Source organism: Mustela lutreola, chromosome 9 (assembly GCF_030435805.1).
Source record: "Mustela lutreola isolate mMusLut2 chromosome 9, mMusLut2.pri, whole genome shotgun sequence".
NCBI classification, from domain to species: domain Eukaryota; kingdom Metazoa; phylum Chordata; class Mammalia; order Carnivora; family Mustelidae; genus Mustela; species Mustela lutreola.
Genome location: NC_081298.1, coordinates 49,416,313 through 49,422,533, shown reverse-complemented (window position 1 = coordinate 49,422,533; position 6,221 = coordinate 49,416,313).

Here is a 6,221-nt window from a genome sequence, read left to right as displayed (position 1 = left end):
TGCTATATTGTCCTGCTGGCCAATGGAGGGGACAAACATTGTGGTCAGAAGACTGTACCAGTGGAAAACAGAATGTATCCATCTACTTTGAGGAGAGGGAGGTTGTGGCTTTAGTAACTTAACTCGGTTGTAATACCATGCATATTGGCTGGGGGAGGCAGCACTGCCAGGTATGAAGAGACAGAATGGGGGCAGGACCAGGACCCCCACTGTCTCCCTCTTTCAGTGATGCAAGTTCCATTACATGAACAGTGTATTTCAACAGGTCTTGTTTGTAGCAGGGTGATGGGATCTCTGTGGAGACTGAGTAGTTGCCCTCAGGGTGTGAAGTAATTTACCATCTGGGAGGGATGTCCCATTGCAAATTCCACTAGATAATTCCTTTCCCAGGTGTGATGGTACTTGGTGTTCTCAGCAACCTCACACATTGACCCATGATGAGAGTTGGGGCAATGGCTGTTTTCCATGACTTCCATACCTTGTGGCACTGGGTGTTTCAACAGGGATCCCCATTCTGGCATATGGAGCAACAGGCCCTACTGGTTAATCACTGAAATGTTTTAAACCCTGGGACAGTACTGTAGTCCTCCCAGCCAAAGTGCTTTTACCTCTTAGTAATCTAACCAGCTGCTTTAATCTTCCATTTTTTCCTTTCTACTAACCCTGCTGATTGTGGATTAGAGGGGGAATAGGACCTCTATTCAATGTCATATTCTTTTGACTAGTCTCACACATGATATGTGACCTCCACTCACTGTCTATTTGATGAGGATATCTGTACATAGTACTCAGCTTCTTTAATCCCCTAATGGTTTGCTTGGGAACAGGGAAAACCTTGGTTTAGGATAAATGTAGTGTCCACCCAAACCTAGACATATTTAGAATCCTTACTTGGAGAGAGGGGACAAATATGAACAATTTGTCTACCCTTCCTGGTTGGGAACTTCAGTGGATATTTCCAGATTTCTTTGGCAGTGTCTTTAAACATTGATTAAAATACATAGGATGTGCTGTTACTGTGTTCACTGAGTCACTGTATCTTAAGGATAATCCATCACCCTTGTCAGTAGGCCATGCCACCTGGGCAGTCAATCTGATGTTTCCACTGGTGGATCAGTTACAAGGCCTTATACCTGAGCTGGGCATCCACTTACATTTTCCAGTGGATGTCAGCACTTTATGAACAGTAATGTGGAAAACAGTTGAGAATTGTCTCACGCTTTTTGCAAGTGAAACCAAAAGTCTTTTCATCTATCCTGACTCCATGAAGATTTATTTATGATTATCAGTGCCTCAGTTTCTTATTGTCTAAACCATTGGGGTAATCCATTTAGGAAAGCCCAGCTGACAGAACAAAGGTTTGATGGCCAAGGCTCATGAGTGTTTACCAACCAAACCTCCCCAAGTTCAATCTACTAGTGGTTATGGTTCCTTTCTGTTTCTAGATATCTGTATACCAGACATCAGTGAGAACTTTCCTTTTTCCCTCCCTACAGGCCACAGGGGTCACTATAGGAACAGGGGTGTAAGTATTTGGAGGATCTACATGCTTTACATGTAGTAGCACCTCCATTTCTAGAGACAGTGGCCTGGTGGACAGAGTGCTCCTCTGCTGAAAATAAGCATGCCCCTTAATAAAAAAGGGAGTGGTTACTTGTTACTTGTTAAAATGTGTTTATTGTTACTGCTAATACTTCTTTCTGTTCTTGAATCAATAAACACACATGATAGAACAGGCTGCATTGCTTTAAAGAAAAAGCACTGGGCTCTGTAAGGCTGAACCTCATGGCCTATGGGATTTGTTCATTTGGCCTGAGTTGAGCAGTTGGGGTTTCTGGGGTACTGACCAGGGTTTTAGCTCCTATAAACTTGATGCTTTAATGTCTCCCCTGTTTGCATATACTTGATACTTCTTGCTCCGAACAACCCCATGATATACCTTTGTCACCTTGTCTTGGCCTCCTGTTTACTCCCTACCCCTACTCCCCAAACCTTCTCCTCCCAGGGATGTACTTTTCAAACACAAACCAATCAACCCACAGTCTACACCCCACCCTGCCAACAATGAATAAGGGTAATTTCTCCTTTCCTATGCTATCTTCAGAAACCATATAAAGGCTTAGACCCACACATCATCTCTCTGCACTTCTGGCTCTGTGGCCTGAGGCTTGGTGATTTCCCTATGTGGCCCCTTGCAGTGTGATGTGTACTTCTTGTACTGGGAACCAAGTATAATGAACTACCTTTTCTATAGCAGTCATCTCCCAGTCTAATATTATTATTCAAAAATAATAATATTTTTAAACACCTTGTTCTTAGACATTTTACAAGGACTATTAATTGTCCTTGGTTTTATTTTAGTGGTCACAATGCTGACTCGTTGTGTTCTACTCAGAGTAATAAGTGCTTCTGCACAGTCTAGCTCTTATTAGATGATGGCCATTATAATACAGCAACCAAAAGGTCAAGGAGGTCTTAAAATATGATTTGCTATGGAGATGGCTGGACACGTTTGAGCAACACAGCTCTGGATCCCCAGCCTCCCAGAACTGGTCAACCACTTGCAAGTGAGAGAATTGCCCAAGGGCGGGGGGAGAGAAACTGATTATATAAATGGACAATGGTTGCGCATTGGGGCAGCAATCAGCCCGAGTGTTCAGAACTTAATAAACAATTGTGTTCTGACTTATGACCAACCACGGAAAGCCAAACATGATACCCAAATAAACCACGAAGACACCCCATTTCTAACTGGCCAGCTTCCAGCCCTCCCTGAGGCCAACAATCTTTAACGAAACCATACCGAAATCCTTCCCTTTTTCCCACAATAAAGCTTTCTTGCCTACCACCATACTCCCCACAGCCCCACTGCCTGCCTTTAAGTTTCTGCCAAATGCAAGTGATGCCAAACTCCTGACTTTAGAAAGGAGATATCTTATTTGAAGCGATTATTTCAAGGGGACTATTGTCATAGTGGGGCAAGGACCAGGGTTATAGGGGACAAAGAAGGATTGCCATGGGCTGAGCACTGGGACCTGAGGTATATGGTGGCCAGAGTCAGACACTAAGGTCTTCCTTCCATAGGGAGGACTGGACAAGGCTGGGAAAAGCCAGTGGTGCAGTGGGGTGAATGTGTGTCACCCCAACATCCACCTGCTCTCAGAGGGGTTGCATGGAGGGCTGTGTGCTGGCTCAGGCTGGAGGTGGGCAGAGTTCAGAGCCTGGGGAAAGGAAAGACTGCTAACCTGAGTTTGACTGAAGAGCACTTTGTTTAGATTGGTTAGTGCGTATGAAACAATTCAGTGGGGTCTGATGGGCCTGTGCTGGCTTCATCACAGGTAGATAGACAGTGTGGGTCTTACCTAAGTTATACAGGGAAGTGGTCCTTTGTAGTAATCCCTTTCCACAAAGGGTGGGAGATTTCTTACCTTCCATTTTTTTTTTTTTCCAGGAGTACTGGGCTCGTAAAGGTCAACATGGTCAGTGCTACATAGTGAGTTCTGGGTAAATCATCTCAGCTTGTTGTCCTTTTCTTTTACTTCCATAGTTAGGAGAGCTCAGGACCCAGGACATCACCTTGGCTTCTTCTTCACCCTCTGTTTCCAAGCCCTGTTTCCTGCCCCTCAATACTACTTCTGTCTTGGTTCACGCACTCATTTTCCAGTAACCTCCTTAGAAACAATCTAGGGGATGCCTGGGTGGCTCAGAGGGTTAAAGCCTCTGCCTTTTGCTCAGGTGGTGATCCCAGGGTCCTGGGATCGAGTCCCGCATCAGGCTCTCTGCTTGGCGGGGAGCTGCTTCCCCACCCTCTGCCTGCCTCTCTGCCTGCTTATGATCTCTCTCTGTCAAATAAATAAATAAAATCCTTAAAAAAAAACAACCTTAAAATCCATAATCTAGGAAGCTGGCATTTGAGGCTTTGTATGTCACATGTGTTTTTATTCTTTGATAATTTTTAGTGGTTTCTATGAAGTAGAAGTCTAGATCAGATGTAATTTTCCTTTCAATTTTTCTATCTTTGTTCTTGGTCTTCTCACCTTCTGGAGGTGGCAGGTGAGATTCTAATTATATTTGAATAGATGGTCTTCCATACAACAGTGCAGTCCCTGAGAGGAAAAGGCTATTCTAGGTCAGCTGATGGGACTCAGCCACTAGAAAGAGACCTTTCTCTGGTTTCTAATGCAATTAAATGATTCTTTTTGGATACTTTTCTTTACCTTTATTAATTTAAAAAAATTTTTTTATAAACATATAATGTATTTTTATCTCCAGAGGTACAGGTCTGTGAATCGCCAGGTTTACACATGTCACAGGACTCACCATAGCACATACCCTCCCCAATGTCCATAACCCACCACCCTCTCCCTCCCCCCCTCCCCCCAGCAACCCTCAGTTTGTTTTGTGAGATTAAGAGTCACTTATGGTTTGTCTCCCTCCCAATCCCAATCTTGTTTCATTTATTCTTTTCGTACCCCCCAAACCCCCCATGTTGCATCTCCACTTCCTCATATCAGGGAGATCATATGATAATTGTCTTTCTCTGACTGACTTAAAATTTAATGATTTTTTTTTTAATTACAAAGTCATGATAAACATCATAGAGCATTTAGAAACCATCAAAAGTAGGAGACAAAACACCAAAAATCTTGACACGGAGAAGGAAGGATGGTTTTCATTGCGCATACTTATTCCCTTTCTTCCTATCTATTGTTAAATGTTTGCCTCTGGAGATAATAGGTGTCCTGCTCTGCTTTAAAAACAGAAATAAAACAAAAAATTGAACTTTAAAAACTTTAAACTGAAGTTTTATGAAATCCAAATCATAAATGAATAGCTCAGAAAATTTTTACAAGCTGACCTCACCTTGTAAGCAGTCTTTAGGTCAGCATGCAGAATGTCTCCAGCCACCTGAAGCGCCTGTGTATGAGGTCCTCCATGCTGCTGTGTCCAACAGCATTACTGAGTCAGTGCAATGAGAAAGGTTTCAATTCTCCTGCAGAAGCAGGGCAATTGGCCAAGTTACTGATGAAATTTTGGCCATGTTGTTTTTTCTCTTTCTTCGTATTCTATTTTCACTCCTTTGTTGTTGTTCCAGATAAGGTGCTGTCAGCAGAACCTTCCTGGTTGACAGAAACATGATTTAATGGGGTTGGGTATAGCAGCAGCCAGCAGGCTTGTGAGTCTGTCCTCATAGGACAGGCAGGGCCTTGGCTCTGACTGGTCCTTGAAAGAGATTTGAGGTCAGCTTTTATGGTCAGAGCCACCTGGCATGTCTGCCTGCTTCTAGAATTCTGTTTCTCAGAAGCTTGGCCACTAGCTGTGCTTGGTTTTCCCTGTAGCTGAGCCCAGGGCCAGGAAGAATCCTGGGATAGGGTGTCTGGCTCTGGTCTTATGGCCCAAACCTCAATGGCAACAGAAGTAGATCTTGGAAGCTTTGGGGAGAGGGCAGTCAGTCAAATCCCACATTCCCTGACCACCTTGAACCATAGCATAGAAATAGCACCTCTCAGCTTGGCATAGGTAGATGTTCTGTAGCTGAGACTGCATAAAGTTCTTTTAAACATCACAGCAGAAGTGACTTCTGCACAGTGTCAAGTCTCCTCAAGGGTATCATATGAGCAAATAGGGCTTGGTGTCCAGTGACATATTCTACCTGGCACACAGGTTCTTTCACAAGCACACTTGAGCCCGAGTATGAACTGGGCAGGGAGAGGTCCCAGGGCATGTGCTTGAGGCCTTCCTCACGCCAGAATAGCAGGTAATATGAACAAGCTGAGCTGTCATTCTGTACCTAAAGGCTCTATCTGAAGGTGGAACCGATGGCCCAGCATGAATGATGTCAGCACCCCTAGCGACCAGGAGCCGACTTTACCCTGATAGCACCTCTAGGACGGCTGGCTAATCCTCTGCATATCTGCCCTACCTTTCAATCTTTTCCCATGGATCAGAGTGCTGGTGACACCTTGATAGTGCCCCCAAGTGCCCTCTGGAAGTGACCCGCACATTGTTGTTCTGAAAGCCAATGGCCCCTGGCCTGTCTGCCGGAAGATGCTTTCCCTCTCCCTGGGCATGCACAGGCAGGCCAGTAGCAGGCAGGAATGACTGTCATAGGAACTACTTTATATGCCTTATTTTACTTTCTTGGTTGTAGATCTAAAGTTGGGGTCTGCATCTGACACATTTTTGTGTCCCCCACAGTGGCTGGCATGTAGTCTCACAGA